Source organism: Carassius auratus, chromosome 28, assembly GCF_003368295.1.
Source record: "Carassius auratus strain Wakin chromosome 28, ASM336829v1, whole genome shotgun sequence".
In the NCBI taxonomy this organism is placed as follows: Eukaryota; Metazoa; Chordata; class Actinopteri; order Cypriniformes; family Cyprinidae; genus Carassius; species Carassius auratus.
Window position 1 is genome coordinate 2,876,036 of NC_039270.1, and position 24,601 is coordinate 2,900,636.

Sequence of the window (24,601 nt, forward strand, 5' to 3'; positions counted from 1 at the left end):
GGCCTCCCTGCCGGTCGCGGCCCGGTCGAAAACTCTCTTCATCTCTTCTGATAGGAGGTTAAACGAGGCACAGCACAGATGTTGATTCTCCCACACTGCCGTTCCCCATAAGGCAGCCTTGCCTGATAGTAGAGTGAGCGTGAACGCTACCTTGGATTCTTCTGCGGCGAAAGTTCGGGGCTGCAGGGCAAAATGCATAGAGCACTTGTTAAGAAATGTTCTGCAATAAGTTGGCTCACCAGCGTAACTCTCCGGTGCCGGAAGTCGCGGCTCAGGCCGGAAGTGGTCCTGGGGAATCCCCGGGGGAACGGTCGGCGCAGGCGGGGCGATGGGCGCAGTGGGAGACGTGAGCTGATGGATCTGCTGGGTGAGCTCGGACACCTGTGCCACCAGCGCTTGGACAGCGCGTCCGGTGTTCGAGATGCTCTCCTGCTGCTGATCCATTCTCTTGACGCTATGGTGCATGAAATCGGTGAGGGTGTTGGTGCTCGCTGCTTCCATGTTGGGTGAGATCGTTCTGTGACGGCTGGTGAAAAGACAGTCCGGAAACAAATACGAGTTAACAGGATTTAATGAGATGATGAGATATGATACAAAGACAGCCAAAGACGATGAGGCGATAACACTCCAGGGAGACGGTGGAAGGTGAGAAATCCAGCTGGTAGTGGAGTGTAGGTGAGGAGTCCGGGTCTTGACGGCGTGAGGCAGCAGGAGAGAGTGGCACAGGAACTGCGGGGAACAGAGCCGAAGGTAAGTGTCCGTGGCTGAGTGATCGTGCGGAGAGTGGATGAGGTTCTAGGGAAAACACAGACATCCAAAACGCAAACTAACACAGAAGTCAGACGGGGGTAACACAACGGCATGAAACAACGATCTCACAAACACAAGACGTGAGACAAGCCATTATATAGGAGATGAGTAATGAGTGGCAGCTGTTGCTGATACAATTAACGGAGACGCCCACAACTAATCAGTGCAGACGCAGAACACACAGAATTCACCACAAAGTGTAAACAACCCGAGATCACGGTTTACCAACCGTGACAAAAAGCTGAAATGTGATGTTTATTTTTTTATTAAACCTTTTTAAAGCTTTATTTGAACATTTACATTAGATATCTCAATCTTGAAATCTTGAATGCTATTAAACTGTTGTCAGTCAAGTTGTCATTTAAAATCCAGACATCATTGGTAATGTTTTTGTTTTAGTGATTATGCAAACAAAAATCATTGTATTTGTTGTTTGTTGATTTTTAAATATTAAACTTGGTTAAATGATTTATGTCTCCAGCAGATTATAACAATAACATTATAACAATACCATGATAATTTTGGTCACTATAATCGTGATAAGAAATTTTCATACGTTACATCCCTAGTTCAGTGCAAACACTTCTGTCATGCATTTGGGGAAAAAAACTTCCGTCGACTGAATTTTACCTTTCAAATTTGAGCCAAGTGCAACTTTGGCATACCCTTTGTTTGTAAGCAGTGGTGTGATGGTGATTTAAATAAAATAATGATTTCCATACATATGGAGATCCCCTTGTATTTGGTAAAAAGATTTACCATCTTGACTGGAAAATATAGTTTTCATGGTCAGGGTTTATAATGTAGACACGGCGGGCTGTTTATTCACATGAGACTCCGTTCATCTCAGTCATCACACACACACACACTTATCACGCTTTATACAGTACGTGCTCTACATCAGTCCCATTTCCTCCTTCGGTTTCAAATGTGCAAAGCATTGGTGAGGCACGCACAGATCAGGTAAGACTTCAATTTAACCAACTGTATTAACTAACCAACCTTTAAATACACATCTTATTATTTTTTGTAGTTGCATGAAATTAGAACATTGAGAAGGCAAAAGCTTAATAGAACTAAAATGTATCAATTAATGTTTTGTAATATATCTAATCATTTACAAATGAATTGTTATGGGTTATCAACAGTTTTATATATGCATCAGTTTTCTCCTATACAGTCTATGGTTTTTTCAGATGATTCGGAGCTGCAGCCGCACCCTCTGTACTAACTAACCAACCTAAATACACATTTTAATCTAAAAAATTAAATCTCTATTAGTACATTTTGTTTCTGTAGTTGCTTGAAATTATAATATTGGCAATAGCTTATGTAAACAAATAATGCAAATAAAACCAATGATATCTTGCGATTTAGCTGTTATTGCATGGCACTGTGAAATGTCAGCTACTCAAATGAATGAAAAAACCTTCATCATGCGCTATTTGGCATAATTTCTCACTGTATCCAGTAGGCCCGGTGTGTTAATGTGTTCATTACACATTTGCTCGTTCGTTGTTCAGCAAATGCTGCAGCCGCGCCCCACACTAAAAGCTCTCACACACACTACACATTCACCATCTACAGCAACTCAACACTAATATGATTGAGCCACAGTCAACTGCACCAGAAAACAAAATTATAATACAAATAAATACAGTATTGTTCAAAATAATAGCAGTACAATGTGACTAACCAGAATAATCAAGGTTTTTCGTATATTTTTTTATTGCTACGTGGCAAACAAGTTACCAGTAGGTTCAGTAGATTCTCAGAAAACAAATGAGACCCAGCATTCATGATATGCACGCTCTTAAGGCTGTGCAATTGGGCAATTAGTTGAATTAGTTGAAAGGGGTGTGTTCAAAAAAATAGCAGTGTGGCATTCAATCACTGAGGTCATCAATTTTGTGAAGAAACAGGTGTGAATCAGGTGGCCCCTATTTAAGGATGAAGCCAACACTTGTTGAACATGCATTTGAAAGCTGAGGAAAATGGGTCGTTCAAGACATTGTTCAGAAGAACCGCGTACTTTGATTAAAAAGTTGATTAGAGAGGGGAAAACCTATAAAGAGGTGCAAAAAATGATAGGCTGTTCAGCTAAAATGATCTCCAGTGCCTTAAAATGGAGAGCAAAACCAGAGAGACGTGGAAGAAAACGGAAGACAACCATCAAAATGGATAGAAGAATAACCAGAATGGCAAAGGCTCAGCCAATGATCACCTCCAGGATGATCAAAGACAGTCTGGAGTTACCTGTAAGTACTGTGACAGTTAGAAGATGTCTGTGTGAAGCTAATCTATTTTCAAGAATCCCCCGCAAAGTCCCTCTGTTAAAAAAAAGGCATGTGCAGAAGAGGTTACAATTTGCCAAAGAACACATCAACTGGCCTAAAGAGAAATGGAGGAACATTTTGTGGACTGATGAGAGTAAAATTGTTCTTTTTGGGTCCAAGGGCCACAGGCAGTTTGTGAGACGACCCCCAAACTCTGAATTCAAGCCACAGTACACAGTGAAGACAGTGAAGCATGGAGGTGCAAGCATCATGATATGGGCATGTTTCTCCTACTATGGTGTTGGGCCTATTTATCGCATACCAGGGATCATGGATCAGTTTGCATATGTTAAAATACTTGAAGAGGTCATGTTGCCCTATGCTGAAGAGGACATGCCCTTGAAATGGTTGTTTCAACAAGACAATGACCCAAAACACACTAGTAAACGGGCAAAGTCTTGGTTCCAAACCAACAAAATTAATGTTATGGAGTGGCCAGCCCAATCTCCAGACCTTAATCCAATTGAGAACTTGTGGGGTGATATCAAAAATGCTGTTTCTGAAGCAAAACCAAGAAATGTGAATGAATTGTGGAATGTTGTTAAAGAATCATGGAGTGGAATAACAGCTGAGAGGTGCCACAAGTTGGTTGACTCCATGCCACACAGATGTCAAGCAGTTTTAAAAAACTGTGGTCATACAACTAAATATTAGTTTAGTGATTCACAGGATTGCTAAATCCCAGAAAAAAAAAATGTTTGTACAAAATAGTTTTGAGTTTGTACAGTCAAAGGTAGACACTGCTATTTTTTTGAACACACCCCTTTCAACTAATTGCCCAATTGCACAGCCTTAAGAGCGTGCATATCATGAATGCTGGGTCTTGTTTGTTTTCTGACAATCTACTGAACCTACTGGTAACTTGTTTGCCACGTAGCAATAAAAAATATACTAAAAACCTTGATTATTCTGGTTAGTCACATTGTACTGCTATTATTTTGAACAATACTGTAAAAAAACGGCAGCTCTTTAGAATTTTTCAACAGTTTTAGATGGGATCTTTAAAACAAGAATTTATCACTGAACTTCAGCATGTGAAGTAATCATTCTGACAAAAGTTTAATCATAACAGATACTAGAGAAACTCTGAGACAAATAAAGAGAAATAAATAAAACACATGAGGGATTTTATTGTTAATACTTGTGTATTTTATTCAAGTTTTTATTGCATTATATTTTAACATTTTAAAGCAAGTTCATTTTTGAATACAGTTTGTTAAAGTTTTACCGGAAGAAATCCTGATGACGTCTCTTTTGCTTCACTTGTTCACATAGTGTGTGGCAGTTCAATTATGTTTTATAATATATATATATATATATATATATATATATATATATATATATATGTATGTCGACAACACCTATACTGGGGATTTCTTTGTATTCTCCAACACAACCTGCCAGCCCTAAGCATACGCCTTTACACTTTAGCTCCAGGCTTCATGCCCTCACGTCTTCCTACTTTTAACATTCCACTTTTAATTTCCCCCATCAATGGCCAGCAGCACCCGCTGCAGATGCCCAAGCAAGCATACTGGCCTCCTCCCTAATTTCTGTCTTTCTTTTCCTTTTCCTATGTTCTTCCCCAAGCACCAGGGGTTAATCCGTGAGCGAGACTGCCTCTGCAAATGGTTACGCCCCCTCCTCATCTTCCTTCTATAAACCAAACCTCAGTATACTTTATTCTGCCACTCTGTAACCACTTCCTGTGCCTAATACCATCAAATCTCAGATTCTCGCAGCAATTTCTAGATACAATGTGTTTATTGGCTTTTTTTGTTTTCTGAGATCCTCAGAATCTGGAATAACCCCTAAATTTAACCCCAAACTCCACCTGACAATCTCTGATTTGTCTATACTTGATAGCAAAACTATCGCTTACTTCATTAAATAAAGTAAGATGGACCAAGAAAGGAAAGGCCACTACATGTACATTTTTTTAACAGGCTCTCTTTTCTTCTGTCCATCTCTGGAACGCTCAATCTAAATCTGCGCTGGACCCTCTCTTCTTCGACGACTCGAACCATCCCGTTACACGTTTTTTGTTACCAAAAACTCTTAAAATCTGCTCAATCAGACATATCCGCAGAAAATTTTCCAGCCGGTCAGCAACTACAGCAGCTCAAAAGAGCCTCTCACAAAATCAGATAGAGGCCCTCGGTTGTTGGTCATCAGACACTTTTCAAAATTATATCAAGTATGATCAACTCCACATAAAGGCAGCCCATGTAGCCCTAATAAATTAAAAAAATCAGCATTTTAAATCATGTTGTTAACTCGATTAATCAGAGGCTTTCCTTCCCAGTGCAGTCAGTTAGCGCTCCTTGGTCAAAGTAAGGGCTCTCCAGCCGTTATTACAAATCTCCTCGCCTATTAAGCATCAGACATGGCTCTCCCTTTAAGCCTTCCGTCTGTTGTTGAGTTGCGCTGCATGACCAACAGCTCCCTTCGGTTGCAGAGTGAGCCCCCCATCTGAGTTATGTTGCATGCTCAGTGGCGGTCAGCGATCTCCCTCCCGATGGAGTAGAGCTGACTCTCCCTTCCGGTCCCTCAATTTGATATCTGCCATTGTGCTCCTCTTATAGCGGCACGGAGGGCTCGCCAGTAAGACATTGCGAGTCGCAGGTCTCATCGAACACTGCATGGGCTCTCCCGGTCACTCTAAGCCTTCTCTCTTCTAAGCAAGCATTTTTTGGGGGGCAACTAAATTTAGCTTTTTGGCCGCTATCCTATGCCTTTAAGCTTCTTTTGGGGAGTTCTTTGTGTTCGGGCTATGTTCCGGGCCCGGACCCCTCCCCTAGGACAGCACGCCAAAATATGCCTACTATTTGCTATCAGTTTAGATGCAAGGGAGAACTCGTGAAGTGCACTTTATCAGAAAGGGCTGAACAAGCAACAATATATTTAGATTTTTTTTGTTGCCATACACAACATCTCCGTCACTTATGTATTTTATCTTACATGCACTTTATTTGTCTCTGAACAGACAGCAGATCTTTGTGATTCTCTTGGGGATTCATTTCTGAAAGCATCATTCAGAAAGTGAAAGTAAAATTCAGATTGCTGGAGCTCAAACAGTCAAAATGGCTTCACTAACTATATCTGCAGAAGAGCTTTCTTGTCCTGTGTGCTGTGAAATCTTCAAGGATCCCGTTGTTTTATCATGTAGTCACAGTTTCTGTAAAGAGTGTCTTAAGCAGTTCTGGAGAATCAAGAAAAAGCCAGGAGTGTCCCGTCTGCAGGAGAAGATCCTCAAGAGATAATTCTCCGTGTAATCTTGCGTTAAAAAATCTGTCCGAGTCATTCCTGAAGAAGAAAAACGAGAGCCATTCATCAGGATCTGAGGTGATCTGCAGTTTACACAGTGAGAAACTCAAACTCTTCTGTCTGGAGGACAAACAGCCAGTGTGTTTAGTGTGCAGAGATTCACAACAACATGACAATCATAAATTCAGACCCATCAGTGAAGCGGTTTCGTCATATAAGGTAAGATTCTGTTGATAAGGCTATTTAAACTTGATTTGATTGAAGAGGACTGCAGTGATCTGAACCCCATTATAAAAAAAAAAAATATTAGGCAAATTAATAATTTTGGTAGCAAATAAAGACACAGGCCCAGTTGGTATTGGATAGCTATTTTGCTAAAAACAATATTTCGATTTACAAACTTTACAGACTTGTGTTCACTCAGGTTGGTTTTATGGCAGGGTATAATTTCTGAATTAATTTACTATGAGATTCACACAAAAACAGAAGTAATCAGGCAAATAATTTTGCACTGCATTATATGACCATATTGGGGAAGCTGTGGCCAAATGGTTAAAGAGTTGGACTTGTTACCCGAGGGTTGCAGATTTGAGTCTCAGTGCAGGCAGGACTTGTAGGGGAGTCAATGAACACTGGTCTCTTCCACCCTCAATACATCATTAGTTAATTAATTAATTTATTTAGCAGTTATTTTAACTGTATCGTCTTTTTGTTCTTTCCCTGCAATCTGGTGTGTAATGTATTTTTGTTTAATTCCAGGAGGAGCTCAAATCAGCTCTTAAGTCCTTACAAGAGAAAGTTAAACACAATGAAAGAATTAAACAAGAGTTTGAGGAAACATTTCAGCACATCAAGGTGAGGAAACAGAATACAGAGTCATTTTTATTACACCTGTAGATCACTATATAAAGGTATGATCTGATATACAGTAGGTGGACATCCAAAACTGCGGTTTTACCGCCGCCCCATGTTTGAAAAGTGCATTTGCAACTCTTGACTGCTGAGTGGCGCTTTAACCACAAGTTATCAAACAAGTGCATCAAAGCACATTTTTGCAAATAGTGGTCAGCTTTGCCTCCCCAATGCGTTATGTTTGACAGCTGCAGTCAAGAAGAATGAAATAAAAACACTGTAGTTAAAATATTAAATATTCACAGATAAAAGTTTAGTATTTATGAAGTTATGTGCATTTATTAGAACAAATTTAAGCAGGATAAATGTCAAGCCTTTGAGCCTGTGCTTATATTTTCTCTAAGCTACACAGTATTACACCATATTTTAGATTTGACACATTTAATAGGTGTGCAGTATTTAGGGGTGAAAATTAGGATTTTCATAGTCGAATCAGAATTTTCTAATCTTGCCGATATTTGACTGATAGTCGAATCATTTGTTTGGGGACGGGGCAAAATACATTAACACGAGATAAGTCAGACATTCGACTAACATACTGATGTTAACACACAGGGAAAATTTGTAAGGGACACCTTGCAGATATAAACGTAAATAATGTTTTATGTTTTGATGAACAGATAGCTAACACTTATCCATAACAATTAATTATTTTATTTTATATAGTGCTCTCGTTGTAACATTAGCCTAAAACGTTAGCAGGTTAATGTTCTACATTTCTGTTTTGAGCTGCACGTGCTGAAGATGGCCAGTAGAGTGACGCATTTGATAGCAAGTTTTTAATAAATGGGAATCAACCCATAATTTCATATAGAATACGCTTCGTTTTTTATACAACATAACGTTAATAGTAAGACTTAAAGGCTATTTGCAATAAGAGCCCAAATGCACATGAACATATCTGCGGGGCTCTGAATGCGAACTCCTTTTGTGACGCATTCTTCATGAAACAATGTGCAGAAACACGGCAGCTAAAACCCTAAAAATTCATAGCATTTTAGTATAATGGTCTTCTCATTATAATAGTATGTATATACAGTCGGTAGACATACAAAAGGCCCTTTTTACTGCCGCAGCGATGTAAGGTGCATTTGCAGCTTTTGACCGCTGAGTGGCGCTTTAACCACAAGTTATCATTTTCGCTAGGAGACGTCAGTTTTGCCTCACTGACGTGTTAGATTTGACTGCTTCAGTCACGGAAAATGAAAGAAAAACACTATAGTTTAAATATTTAATATATTTAATATTTAATATTCACAGATGAAAGTTTGGTATATAACAGGATAAATGTCAAGGCTGTGCCAGGGTCTGAGCTTATATTTTCTAAGCTACAAGGTATTCAACCATATTTTAGATTTGACACATTTAAAAGGTGTGCAGTATTATTTATATTATATTAATTATGCGTAATATTATTTAAAAGAAATTGTGGTTTACTTTGCATCGGAGCATTATAAGTGCCTATTAAAATAGCCTATTTTAGGGGGGTAGGCTACATGGATTAATATGCAAAATGTCAATATTCTAATATATTATGCCTATATTTTAATTTATATTTTAAATATAAATATTTTTTTCTTTGATAATACAGCATGCATTTTTGTTATTCATTACTTGTCCTTTATTTTGACATAACGTATTGGGACAGACATTTGTCTGTAAACTGATTAAGAAATTGTTGCATGTTTACACGTGAAGCACTGTATAATTTAGTTCCCATTATTTATGCCTAATTAGCCTAAAAAAAGAAACGAATAATTTAAACCTGCACGATTAAATCTTTGAAACGTCCTCACGATTAAATTCAAATTCTCTCATTATAATCAACAAAATCCACAAGATTTAAAAAAGAGCTTAAGTAATTGACAACTTAAGTTATTTTAAAGGGAGCCTTATTTACTTGCTTTTAAAGTTGGGAAATAGCATATGGCCTATTTAAAAAACTGATTTATGATTTAAACAGATTTTTAAATCAATATCAAATGACGAAGAAAAATTTACAAACGAGTTTTAATATAGTTCTTTATCATTCATTCAGCAGTCAAATTTATAACTGCAACCAGATAATTTAAAAAAAATAGTAATGTTATTACCTTAATGCTGGAAAGACCTTTATTTATTTATTTTTAATACTAGTCCGTCATGCATCTAACCATCAACTCAGCGTTAAGAGCTGTTCAGATTAAAACGGGCAGCTCAGCAGTGAGTCAGTGTCATGGACGGAGGACCTGTTAATATATTTTCTAGTTTATATTTCCATCTCGTTATGCCACTGGTTTAAAAAATATAGAAAAAATAAAAGTTTTTTATTAAAAAAATAAAGCTTGGCGAGTCGATGATTGAGCATTGCTGCAGGTTGATTTTAGGTGGATGTGCTGTGCTTGTGCAGCCGCAGTCGTCTTCGTTTCAGCAGCAGAGTCTGTGAGCAGCAACAACTTCCCCTTCGCGCTCAGAGCATTTAATGATCACTCCGATCTGCACGCACTGATACCAGAAACACGCTCCGCCTTCAATCCATGGATAAAGTTTTTCAGTATGTTTGACATGTTATGTTCATAACGTAGCCTATAAAAAATAAAAAAAAATAACAGGAGGGCTTCAAAGTGGCTTAGGCTATTGTGTGTATTTTGTAATCATCCAAAGCTGAGCAACGAGGGAGGCAGGTCATGAATGTGATGCAGATGCAATGGGAAAAAAAATGGATAAAAACATACACAAAACTTGTAAGTAATTAACAACATTGCCTAGATTAGGCCCATAATCTGTCCGTAATTTTTTTTTTTCCCACAGTAACAAATTTCCACTGATTAATTACCTATTTTCATTTCCTTCAATTTTTTTCTTTTCTTATTTTTTTTTGTAAGAGGAAATGTTTTTTGACACATTATTACATTCAGAAATAATAATGCCTGGCCTAATATTGTTATGTATGTAGGCCTACCGACAGGATATTTTTAGTTCCCTTCACTCGACAACAAATCCTTTAAATGTAATACATTTATCAGAACAGAACATTAATAAAAAATATATAATTCTAATGGATACATTTAATTGCAGCATATAATAATGTAGGCTTAGCTATAAAAAAAAATAATAATAATCATTTAAAGCAAAACATAAGGTAAAGGCTCTCTCATTTGGGAGAAATCCATTTCCAGATTCGTGATGTTGCCCATTTGAAGCTTAACTATTATTCAGTAGGTAAAATAGGCTTTGCAGTTCACACGTGTTTCAGTATTGATGGAAAAACCCACTATATTTAAGATATACTCCATATGGACTCCAGATGATTGAGTAAATGACAATTATCCATCTGCTTCTGGATCTGTTGTATGTAGGTGTCTGAGTTTAACTCGGATCTGAATTGTGATTGTGTTGATGTTTGTCGATTGAGACGACTGAAGTGAATATAGTTTGTTTTCAGTCTCAAGCTAAGCACACAGGGCATCAGATTAAACAGCAGTTTGAGAAGCTTCATCAGTTTCTCAGAGATCAAGAAGAAGCTGCAATCACTGCACTGAGGGAGGAAGAGAAGCAGAAGAAGCAGATTATGGATGAGAAGCTGAAGGAGATGAACAAACAAATCTCAGCTCTTTCACACACAATCAAAGACATGGAGGAGATGATGAAAGCCAGTGACATCTGCTTTCTGAAGGTCTGATTTCAGTTCATTTGATTGATTGATTGAGTTGTTTATGATCAATGGTGTGATTGTTTTGCAGGATTTTCCAGTCTCAATGGAAAGGTGAGTGATCTGCTGGTGTCTCTGCTCTCTCTGCTTCTGATCCAAAAGCCACTGCAGTTCTGTTCCTGAATGTTCTTCCAGAGCCCAGATTGCATCAAAGCCAGATCCACAAACACCTTCTGGAGCTTTGATTAATGTGCCGCATTACTTGGGCAACCTGCCCTTCAGAGTCTGGAAGAAGATGCAGGGCATCATCCAGAACAGTGAGTCTGAATGCAGAACATCTAAGCTTGCATACACACACACTCGAAATGATGCAATATTGACAGATTTCAGCATTATGTGTGAAGAACCAGATCATCTAACAGCTTGCTTAAGCAGCTTACTTTGTGAAGATGTCGAAATCAAAGCATGCTGGCATGCTCATTAAACTCGAAAAGCACGGTTTTAGGACTCTGCTGCTGAGTATTCATCTGGCGAATCTCCACTCCCTTGCAAACAAATCAGAAAAGCTACAACTCCTAACCCACACAAACAAGGTCTTTTTAAACTCAGCTGAGCTTTGCTTCATAGAAACCTGGCTGAATGGAGCAATCCCAGACTTCCAGCTGTTCAGAACAGACCGTCTCACCGAGATGTTGGGGAAAACGAGAGGCTGGGGATTATGTTTTTATATCAATGAAGGCTGGTGTACAGAGATGACAGTTTTAAAGAAGATGTGTTGCCCAAATTTGGAAGCTTTTTTCATTAACTTCATTTCATTAGTCTTTTCATTGGATGCAGGAGATTTCCCCGTTTATTCTGGTAAGTGTGTACATTCCTCCTGATGTGCATGTGAATGCAGCACACACCCCGAGCAGCGTTCATTATCATTTTCAGAGATTTTAATAAAACCAATCTCAACCGTGAACTGCCTAAATATAGACAGCACATCACGTGACCCACCAGAGATGGCAATATACTGGACCACTACTCTGTTTTAAAGGATGCATACCACTCTGTCCCCCGAGGAGCTCTGGGACTCTCTGATCACTGTTTGGTTCTTCTACGAGCCTGAAGGCAGAAACTCAAATATGCTAAGCCTGTAGTAAAAACAGTAAAGACATGGACTGTTGAAGCAGAGCAAGTTTTACAGGCCTGCTTCAAACTTACTGATTAAAGTGTTTTTGAGGCTGCACCTACTGATCTGGAAGAGCTTAATGACACCGTGATATCCTACATCAGTTTCTGTGAGGACATGTGTGTACCCACCAAGACTTATTTACAACCTTTCCTCCAACCAATACGCTTGTATAGGTCGTTTGTCCAAATCCCTGAAATACGACCCATCAGAGCGTATACTACAATTGCGCCCCTATCTGCAAAAGATCGTTTTCATATTAATGTTTTGTACTCTTTTATTTGCCCTCTGGTTTGCGTTTCGTGTAGCTCAGTTAGTAGATTATTGCGTTATACCTTGATATGTAATCATGCTATCATGGGTTCGATCCCAGGGAACGGACCTGCATGAAAATCTATATGCTCAATAAATCATAATTTAGCATGATTTCTGTGAGGGTTAGGTTTAGGGGTGGGGTTAGGTGTGGTCATTCGAACAAATAAGCCACCTAGTAAAATATGTAGGAAATACTGTGAGATCGGTGTAAAACGCCCACACATTGCATTTAAATAAACCTGCGTTTTGATTTGTAATGACGTTTTACGTCAATTCATGACGACAGACGCAACGTGATACTGTCATTATTTTTACGCCCGCTAGAGGGCGTTTAACTTTAAAGCGTAAATATAGGTCGTAACAAATGCTTGCACAAACGACCTATATGGTTGTTTTTTGTTGGAGGACAGGCTCCTTATTTAACATTTAACAATGACAAACCTTGGTACAGTAAAAAACTAAAACAGCTTCGCCAGGCCAAAGAGGATGCCTATGGGAGTGGGAACAAAAATATACACTAAATAGGGAGATAATAGTGGCAAAGTTAAACTACTCTGGATAGCAAAAAAAAAATGCTTTCAAGTAGTGCTGGGCGGTCAACCGGTTCATACCGAAAACCGGTTTACATTTTCTTTATGATGTTAATTTTGAATATTCCTCCATACCGGTGTATTTTAATTACTCAGCGTTTGGAATTAACGTTATGCTGCGCCGCGGCCGCACGACACTTTCAGATGGACCCTTTACAATGTTGCATGTGGTAAGGGTAACACTCAGCAGTACTCTGGTGTTACGTTGTAACGCCTGTTGCACTGTCTGTCTGCAGTGCGTATTAATGGATTCCAGCTGCACCAGGTGTCCGTCTGTGCTTCAAGGAGTGGTGCGTCGTCTGCAGCAGTGTAGCGATTGTTAACATACTGAGTCTATTTTTGCTGTGCTGCAGGCGCTGAATTAAAGTGAAAGTGCATTGTTCGTGGGAAAAATGATCATGGATTAACATGGAAACGCAGTCACATGGGTTTTGGGCTAGCTTTAAAACAAGAAAAAGAGCACTTTTAGATAAACAAGGAAAACCATGACCATGGTAATAAACCAAACTGGTACAACATAACAAATATATATGTTCACTTTTATGGAAGCAGAAAAAAAAAATTCATTAAGACCCGTGGGATTGCTTGTGATAAAAATTCAAATGCAAAATGCACGAGACTGTTTCTGTCTGTGGTGATTTTTAAATATTTTAACAAGAAAAGTAGGCTAATTATTGTGTTTAAATGTTTTGCTGCTTGCTTGAGCTGCTTATTATAAACTAAACCGGCGTGGATCAGTAGCGGACTACAAAAACGTCCTGTGTGAAAGCACGAGTCCGTGCTGCAAACTGCATATGCACTGCAGGGGGAGTATGTGTGAAACAGGCGTTACAGCCAAAAAGAGGAGCCTGGTCTGTTGTTTGGAGCTTTTTTGGTGTCCAAAAATCCAACGTTGACCAAACATCCATTTTATTCAAGTGCTGTCAGGCTAAAATTGTCGACAAAGGCAGCAACACGAGCAATTTGTTCCAGCACCTTAGCCGCAAGCACGTCTTGGAATATCAACAAGCAGAAAATGCATTGTATACTTGATTATGCATGGAAAAAAAAAAAACATCATAAACCGGAAAACCAGTATAATAATAATAAAAAAATCGTCATATACATTTTTGGTCAAACCGCCCAGCAGTACTTTCAAGCAATGACTCTACATGAGTGTGGAAAGGCCTGAAAGCCATCACAGCTACAAGACCCCATCACCCAGCACCGAGGCCAATCAACACCTGGCTGAAGACCTGAACAAGTTTTACTGCAGTTTTGAAAGACTGTTCTGACACCACAGACCCACATTGACCGTCTAACAGCACAGCAATCAACACCCCACTCCCCCAAAATGTTTATCATACTGTAATCAAGATCTTTGAAGACAATGTAAGCAAAGTCTTCAGGAGACAGAAGTTAAGGAAAGCCAAAGGCCCAGACGGTGTCTCTCCAGCCTGCCTCGAAGCCTGCCCATCTTCAGACCGATCTTCAGCAGATCCCTGGAGCTGTGTGAAGTCCCCTCCTGCTTCAAAGCTCCATCATCATCCCTGTAAAGGTGGCCATATATGGTAAGATTCTGAAGGTTGAAACTTTATGAGCCCTTGCACATGTCATGATTGAGTTCATCCAACAATCATATGGAGGCAGTCACACAAATTTTCTATGATTTTACAAACTCTAGTGTAAGCATTACGGTTCGCGCAATTCATGAAAATATGGACTCTGTGGAAAAAATAGTTTTCTTTGTGGCAGCTATGGCTTGTGACGTCCAAAAAAAGAAATGAAGACATGGCAAAGAGAATGGCTGAAAAGCATGGACTTTCTGTTCCTCATAAACAACTCGAGGTGAGAAGGCTGTTTCTGAATTTCTAGTCATTTTGCCGGAAATACGACAGGAATATTCATTCATAAAGCTGAACAGCAAATTTGGCCCAATTCGGAATAAAATAGGAAAAATAGTATATAGACTATTTACATACGTAATATTTGTTTTTTGTCATTTTCTGATTGGTCAACTTCAGATGGAACACCAAATCATCTCATTCAACTGCAGATTCTGCACGGATTTTAAACCGACAGCGTCCAATTTTTTTTGACATGTTTGAAAATTATTGGGAGGTCGGGAGGTGCTCATAACAAGCTTGGATTGGCCATAATTGTTCTTACATGGTACGAGTCGTGACCATGTGAGCATTCACTATGAAATCGTACGACAGCAAATATTACACCATGTTCTTCTGCCTAAACCAAGAAACCAAAAATCATAACACAACAAATTCTTTGTGTATTTGCGCATGTTATAGACACGCCAGGCTCCAACACCATCCTGTCTGTACTGTAACAGCGCACACAGTGACAAGACACAGTCTTTAGACCGGCCCTTTTTACCTTTATCTGGCTGACGTGCCTCACTAATTGCTAGATGGTGGCAGCAGCCGGGAGGCATTCCCTGCGTTCCATTCGGAAGGGCCCATCCCTCAGCCCTAATCCCTTCAAAGTGTTTACCTTCGGAGAGCTTCAAAAAGTTGAAGGGGACCAAACAACTGTTTCTTGCCCTTCTTCGTCATCATCCCGTGCCCACACGGAGGCGTCGTCATGTAGTAGTAGTAGTAGTAAGTCATCATCCAAACAATCTGCACAAAGGATCATGGAAGCCCGAAGTGTCCATCAGTTGTATCCTTCGTAATCCTTCATTCTGAAGGGCCCTTTGATGTGGCCAGTTTTGAGTACTTTGGTTTGGAACGACCCTTCAGTATGGTGGCCATTATTGTTTTCAATCCAAAGTGCCCTTCTGAGGGCGATATATCCTGTTTTACTACTTTAAAAATGTCCTATTTAGCTTCAAAATTAATATGTATAATTATAAATTTGTATAATTATAATTTTATAAATAATTTCAATTCAGTTTTAGTCATTTTAATACTTCAAGTTAATTTATTTCAATTAGTTGCCAAAATAACTTTTCTGATTTACAGTTCATTTTAATTGTTAGATGTTTATCTACTAAATATTATTTATAGTATTTAAGCTTATTTTAATTAATGAAACTAATATTAAAAGATTTAGTTATAGTATTATTATTTAACTGCATTATCGTGGAAAATACCTACTGTTTATTTATTATTTTAATAATTAGACAGCATTAGGTAAAGAGCTTTGTGATTTATACAAGAAAAACGCTGGTGAAAATGAGATGGATATGAACATTATTTCTTCTGCATTATTACATAAATCATCTCGAATATGAAAGAATTGTGTAAAGTTCTGTTTAAAGGTAAGATTTTGTATTAAAACAGTTTCTCACTATAATTGAATATAAAGTGTAAATCAAAGTAATCTCTATTCAGTATGCGTCACTTTAATTTTCAGTATTGATAAATCACACAGACAATGACTGACAGTGATGAGAGGAAAATGTCTGATGTGTTTGATCAATAGGACGAATGTCATAATTCATAATCATTTGTGTTGGTTTGACTCTTGATCATTATACAGTATGAACATCAGAATAACAGCATCTGTTGATTGTGTCTCATCAGCTCCTGTGATTCTGGATCCAAACACTGCAGAACCACGTCTCGTCGTGTCTGATGATCTGACCAGTGTGAGAAACAGTGCAGACAAACAACCTGTTCCTGATAATCCGGAGAGATTTAGACATTATTTCTGTGTCCTGGGCTCAGAGGGTTTTAACTCAGGTACACACTGCTGGCATGTAGAGGTTAAAGAAAGTGAAAGCTGGATTCTTGGAGTAACAACAGCATCAAACCGGAGGAAGGGAAGTGTTTTCTTTAACAATGATGTCTGGTGTGTGAGGTACAGATGGTCTTTTGATTGTGGTTTTGGTGTTGAACAGCAGCTTGATTATGTGAGAGTGAATCTGGACTATGACAGAGGAACAGTGTCTTTCTCTGATCCTGTAACTAACACACAACTACACACATTCACAACCACCTTCACTGACACTGTCTTTCCATTTTTCTGGTGTCATTTTTCTTCCTCTCTGAGGATTTTAGCGATCAATAGTCTGTAATCATTCCTTCTGCAGCTCTGGATCTTCCTGCTTTCATCTTTCATTGTGTTTCAACATTTAATCACGAGTACGAGACTACTTTCTGAATATCAGCATGGTTGTGATTGATAGTTAGTTTAACTGTGATCACTGATGGATATTAAAAGGTGTCATCTGAAGCTACATGAAGCTTTGCTTCGCGATGAGAGGAATAAGACATAATTCACCCTGAAAAGATGTGATTTGGTAGAGGATGTGAGATTTCCTCAGAAAAAAAGAATGAAGCACTTTATTCAGCAGAGACCATAAACATGAGTAAGTCTCTTTTTATTTATGTATATACTTGTACTAGTTTTCACATAACATGTAAACATTTTACTAGTTAGACTTTTTCCAAAATATAACTCCTGACTAAATGTATAATCAAGTGAAACATTATGAATTTTCAATAACAATACTGTATACAATGCTATACCATTAAAAAGCTTGATGTAAATAATATAAATGTAACAAATGTAACACAATGCTGTTCTTTCAATTTACCCCCCCCCCCCAAAAAAACACCTGAAAACACATTCTCAGCTCTTTTCAACATTATTAATAATAATTATAATACTAACAAATGTTGTTGTTTTTTTTGTAGAAAATCTGATTGTTAAAAGGATTTCTGAAGGATTGTGTGACTAAAGTAATGGTGCAAAGAATTCAGTTTGAAAGTCAGCTTTGTTCCTAATAAACTGTTTATCTGCACTTGCAAGTGAATATTAAATTATGTTGTGGGATAATTAAATATATTCTAAATAAACTACAAACATACAATTATATACATTTATTTTGTCCTCACATTCTTTCTTGTAACCCTTCCCTCTCAGTGACACAAGCTGACTGAAAGGCTCATTATTAGGAATGTAACGATTCACTCGTTTTTCTCGATGCATTGATTACAAACCCTGTCGATTCATATGCATCGATCTTGAAACATGATTTTTGAATCGTGAATCGCCGATCTCGGACAGTAATTGATTCAAAATGCTAAGAATTGAATGAATCGCGATTTTTCTATCGATTCAATGCTTTCAAAATGTATACACATTAAATTACTACACGCACCAATTAATGGAGACCTTGAAGAGTGTTTGTGAATTGTGCCTCTTATCTGTCCTTCACGCGCTCCACTGTTTACCGCCTGAGACTGTCACAGGATTGCCCTCGCGCTCCGTTCATCTTTGAAGCAGCTGACGTGTGATCTATAGGACTCGTGGCCAGTAATGCTAATGTGAAGTAGTTTTACTTTTCTGTAGTTTGTCAATGGCTCTCTGCATCTTACCGACGGAGTTACCGGAGCCGTCGACAGCTGTATTTATTGCATGGACGGAGCAGAAATGTAAGTGTCTAAATCATACGTACAGATCCATTGAATGATAAATGTGTTTAAACAATGCGGATGAACCGAATATACGAAGGAAACTCTTAAAATTAACCACAGCATTAACAACGATCTTGAAATAAGAGCGCGGGATTTATCTGATAATCAGATGCATGAAAGTAGCGTTTGTCTCATTTGCAAACAGACATTTGGCGGGTTTTCTCTCAGAAACATTCGCTGATGGAGAGGAAAAGTTAAATAGAGATGAAGACGTTTTCACACTGAAAGAGAAGCGATCTCGCTCTCATAGACGTGCCAGGCTATATCTGCAGCTAAACTGAATAAGAGCAGAATGAACTGACGAAACCGCTAATTAAAAGTAATTAAAAAAGAAGATAATCCTTCCTTGTTTAAAAAAAAAAATGTGTCTTACAAAATTTAAATCGATATATTGTTTTCTGTGAGTGAGTAAACAAGATGATTTTAACATAGTTTAGAAAGAAAAATTCTAGGTTACAAGCTCCAGTTCTCAAAAATCCTGGGAACCAATGTTCTCTATGTGTTTTATTGCCTTATTCAAGTGATTTAACATTTTTAGTTTTTCACTAACCACGCATAACATTTTTTTCTAAAAAACATGATCATGTACATACATGCTGCACACAAATTATTATAGCCCAGTTTGTGCTGATTACAGTGAGATTAGACTTTAGCCATTTAGATGTGTATAAGTAACTGAAAAAACACAAATGTCAGGCGATAACAAAACTTCTCCAGGCCCCAAAAATACCCTTGGACCTAAGAGGGATAAATGTCTACAAGGTTCTGCAGAACTGAAGTTCATGTTTTATTGTACTAAAATAAATAAATACAATTTTTATTGTTTATCTTACCTTACCAACTGTAGGTAATTTTGAGATTCACATTTTCAGGCTAACTGACAAGTACCGAATTACTAATTTATCATAAAGTTGTATGCTAATGTTTTTTTTTTGTTTAGTTCATGTCATATACACAGATACAATTATCATGTCATTATTGAAGTAAATGTATGCAAAAAAAAATATTGCTAATCACGACAATGTTAAATAAAATATATTTAGTCAACTCAAATCATATTCATATCTAAATCACTTTACTCGATGCAGATTGTTTCAAAGCAGCTTTAGAGTAACAAACAGAAAGTCTATTATTGCTCACATATTTAATCTGGTAGTTGTTTTACTTAATGTATTGTTGTACTTAATTCAAATAGTTCAAAATTAAGCTAAAATTATTTCATACATTTATGTAATTTATTCGTTAATTCTTTAGAATCGGTGATGCTTTACTGAAATCAAGTGGAGAAACTGAGCAACTGACTCAAAATTGAACATTACAAAACATGATAGGGAAAATAAGAACACTAGATCTACTAGGTGGTAGATGGTACACTAGATGGTACATCATTTTATATTTATATTAATGTAGCGCCACCTACTTTTCTGAAGTAGAATTTTTTAAGGAGCAGCACCAGGTTCATTAACTAAATGTCTTGTGATGTTGGATCAAGGTTCCACTCTCTGACACACGGTGCTCTTTTTTTTCTTTCTCTGTTTTTTGTCTGAATAAAGATCTCATTTTACCTACTTGTGTCTGGGTCCTACTTTAATAAGATGTATCCACAAATATAATAAAACAAACAAACAAACAAAAATTATTATTTTAGTGCTATTATGCACAGCATAGTGAACGACAACTGCGTTTATGTGAATTACAAGGTGTAATTCAGCACATATTCAGGGGACGCCATCTTTCTTCTGCTCGTAGAAGATGTCGACAGTGTAAGGCATGCCCGGGATACTTTACTTCCTGAACAAGTGCGCACCCGAGTCCGTGTTGCATGCACATTCACGTGAACCACGCCACAGTTCGGGAGCAGCCAAACTCAGACCACCTTCTCCAGGGTTCGGTACCACAGTGTGCACCAAGATCAGATGACATCGTTCACATTAGCATTTTTCATTCGAACCGTGCCCCGTTCTGCACTAAACTGCCAGTGTGAAAGCCCCTTAAGAAACAAGTGTATCAACAGAATTAAGGGCTACTGTCCTACAGAGTTTCGCTCTAATTAAACAGACCTGAACCTAATCAAGTTCTTCGGGATTACTAGAATTACTCTGCAGGGCAGAGTTTACCCATCTCGGTACTAGGGGTATGTAAATTTATAAGCAAAACAGCAGTTTCTGAAAAAACATGACATGGTCCTTATGTTGACATTAGAGTTGTCTTCAGTTCGCTCTTCACAGCAGTTCAGTCAGTGTACTGTTCGAATAAATGCATTACTCCAGAATATTGGTTTGTATTAACTCAGAGGGAGTGTCAGCCACATTAAAAAAGTTAATTAAGTCATTTGTGGATTAATGCTTATTGAAGACGCGAACCGTTTCAAATGATTCAGTTCGAACTGGTTCAAGAAGATCCGGTTACATCAAATGATTCGTCCGCCAACTGGATATCACTTAAACTGCTTTGTTCTGAACTTTCTCTCACAACAGACACTTAAGAGAAGACTAAATAAATGAAAGAGAAGACTAAATAAATGAGAAGACAATGATGAATGAAGTTGTAGTTTTTGATATTTTTGAGCCAAAAGTATTTTCGATGCTTCAACAAATTCTAACTGACCCTCTGATGTCACATGAGCCCCTTTCACACTGCCATTCCGGCAAATACAGGGGTAAAGTGTTACTGCAATTGTTCCCTGGTCGCTAGATTTTGCACTTTCACACTGCCAGTGATGACCCGGTATATGTGCGTGCTTTCACACACAACCCTGGAAGATCCTGTGACGACACGTGACATCAGCGCGTGACGTGTAATGTACGAGTCGACAACGCTTGGCACGTTATACTTTCACTGAAGCAAGCAAACGATCTCTGCGTCAGCGCGGAAAGTGAGGAACTAACTGATCCCTGCTTCATTACAGTTTGCACATATGTTTTCGTCGCGAATGTTGATCTTCCTTCAAAACAGCCGGTAAAAGAGTCACGCGTCATCACTTTGATACAGAATTAGATCTGGCTTTTGTTCACACAGCGCTCGTTCCGGGTTGAACCCCGCAATGTTACTAGGTCCCCGACCCGGGTTCAATTCGGTAATCAATCCCGGGACGTGGTTGCTTTCACACAGAAGGCGACCCGGCAATGTTCCGGAAATATTGCGGGTCTGACGTGCAGTGTGAAAGGGGCTATGTACTACTTCGATGATGTTTTTCTCACCTTTCTGGACATGGACAGTAGACCGTACATACATTTTCAATGGAGGGACAGAAAGCTCTTGGACTAAATCTAAAATATCTTAAACTGTGTTCCAAAGATAAACGGAGGTCTTGCGGGTTTGGAATGCCATGAGGGTGAGTCATTAATAACATTATTTAAATTTTTCGATGAACTAAACCTTTAAAGGCAGATCATCATTGAATTCAGTGATGTCATCTCTGTTCAGTTTAAACAGTGTCTGTGCATTTATTTGCAATCAAGTCAACGATATCGCTGTAAATGAAGTGTGCCCAATCTAAGCAAGCCAGAGGCGACAGCGGCAAGGAACCGAAACTCCATCGGTGACAGAATGGAGAAAAAAACCTTGGGAGAAACCAGGCTCAGTTGGGGGGCCAGTTCTCCTCTGACCAGACGAAACCAGTAGTTCAATTTCAGGCTGCAGCAAAGTCAGATTGTGCAGAAGAATCATCTGTTTCCTGTGGTCTTGTCCTGGTGCTCCTCTGAGACAAGGTCTTTACAGGGGATCTGTATCTGGGCCTCTAGTTGTCCTGGTCTCCGCTGTCTTTCAGGGCAGTAGAGGTCCTTTCTGCCAGTGTTCCAGAAGTTAGAAACGCCAGTGCACACAGGCGGAAACTTTTCATTTACGGTTTTGTGCGCTGACGTGAACTGTCGAGAAACACTCCTTTTCATGCAGTGATTGTCTTGTATACTGTTTTATACATGCTTGCGATACAAACCCAATTTCAAAAAAGTTGGGACACTGTACAAATTGTGAATAAAAACAGAATGCAATGATGTGGAGGTTTCAAATTTAAATATTTTATTCAGAATAAAAACTTTAGACTTTAAAAGCCTTAAAAAAAAATTCAATCTAATATATATTTTGATAGAGAATTATGTGAAGGAAACTAGAACTTGTAAGAATAATACTAAAAGTATCAGGTCATTGCTGCTAAACTGGAAATATGCCTGGCTGTATTGAATACCTGCTCACCTGTACATATTTCTTTACATCATGCTCTCTGCCAGATGTTTCTGTAAGTTTGCCTCTCTGCAATCCCTCCTTCCCATCTCACTCCTTTTCTTCTGTCTCGCTCCTCCGTTCTGTGTTCTCTCTACTCTTGGTAGTCTTACCTATCATTCTCAATGTACTGTATACACACACAGAGGTGGAAAGTTATGAATTACATTTACTCCCGTTACTGTACTTGAGTAGCTTTTTTGTGTACTTCTACTTTTTAAAGTAAATTTTAAAATCTGTAATTTTACTTACTTAAGTAGGCTATATTTTGTTTGAAGTATTGTACTTTGCTACATTTCAAAACACATTTACTACGGAGTAGAAAATAAAGAAAAATCGTACCCTGCAAACTAACACAGTAAATTATGGACAGGATGGCAAACTGGTGCTAAAATTACAAGAAAGATGCAGACGGACAAAACAGGCATTAGTGCTGCAGACACCACTGAAAACAAAATGAAGGAAAGAAATAAAGTGAACCCCTGGCCATATTTATGCTCTATGTAAACTGTGCTTGCTTAGGGAGACCAGACTAGCAGCTTATAAAATCTCGATAAGACATCAACCCTTCACAAGCATGTAGAGGTTAGCTAAATAATTGCATCGTTGCACTGGCGATAAACATTAAGCTTGTGACATTTTAGCAAGAGGTTTAGCACAAATTAGCCAAAAAGACAGTGGTGCGGAGTGTGCAATATATATAAGTCTGCTTACAATCTGTTTTAATGTGTTCTTTCACTGTTAACTTTCACAAGTTATTGACTTAAGTTTTAAGACACCTTTTTGCCAGTTTTTGCAAACATTTCTACAACAAAGAAATAATTCTAAACATAGCCATCAAAGCACGGTTTTACATCTCTGAGCAACATGACGGTGTTTAATTCCTGATTTAATTAAGTGTTTAAATGATTCGGTTCAATTGCAATGCACCCTTATTAACAGTGACTCGCTGACACTGGCCATTTTAATTTCACATGTAAAGTATCGATTTCTTTTTTTTATTTAAATTTTTTTACTAATATACTTTAATATACTGATTTGTCTGGTAACAGCCCTAATGTCTTATTATTCTAAATAACTTTACTTTAATTAAAAACAACTAGTTTGAGATTAATAGGCCTATCCCAGGCGTGCAGAGTTTAGTTCTAACCCTGCTCCAGCACACATATCATGTAGTTTACAAATAAGCCTAAATGATTAGATTAGCTGGATCAGGTGTGTTTAATTAGGGATATATTTAAACTGTGCAGGACTGTGGCCCTCGAGGAATTGAGTGTAACACCCTTGGCCTATCCCATTTTTGACTCCCTCCCACTGTTAAAATGTAACTAAGACATTTTTAAGTAAATGTTTTCTAAGTAAATGAGCTACTTTTTACTTTTACTTGAGTAGATGTTTAGACTGTACATTTATTTGTACTTAAGTAAAGTTTCATTAATGTATTGGTACTTTATTATATTTTTGTACTCTTTCCACCTCTGTACGCACACGTGTTTCCTCATGAGTTCAGATGTTCAGACCAGGATGGAGGCTATAGGCCCAAAAGTTGATGAGTTTAATCTGTCCTTTTTGTGCAGAGCTGAGGTATCCTTGGCTAAGTGTCCACCTAATATGTCCAGAACTTCCTCTCCATACTTCCATTTTATATAACGTATATTTATTGGCTTGTGTACCACACATATATAATCCATATCCCATTGGATAAACTGCTACACCATCACCCCTTGCAATATAATGTTTGGATGTAATAATAAACTTTGAAGAAGTTTGGGAACCGACAAATTGGCTTCATGTTCATAATTCTTTACATGAGCTCATGCTAGGATTGAGGTCTGGACGGCTAATCCGTATATTTTCTGAAACGATTGCGTCATCAGCCCATGTCTCCCCCCTAGTCAGACACCTCTACGTCACGTAACAGCAAC

At 38.2% G+C, this 24,601-nt stretch overlaps 1 pseudogene; it reads left to right on the top strand.

Annotated features, from left to right (window-relative positions):
• The first annotated feature begins 6,229 nt into the window (after positions 1 to 6,229).
• Positions 6,230 to 17,388, top strand: LOC113047507 (nuclear factor 7, brain-like; annotated as a pseudogene).
• Positions 17,389 to 24,601: the final 7,213 nt, after the last annotated feature.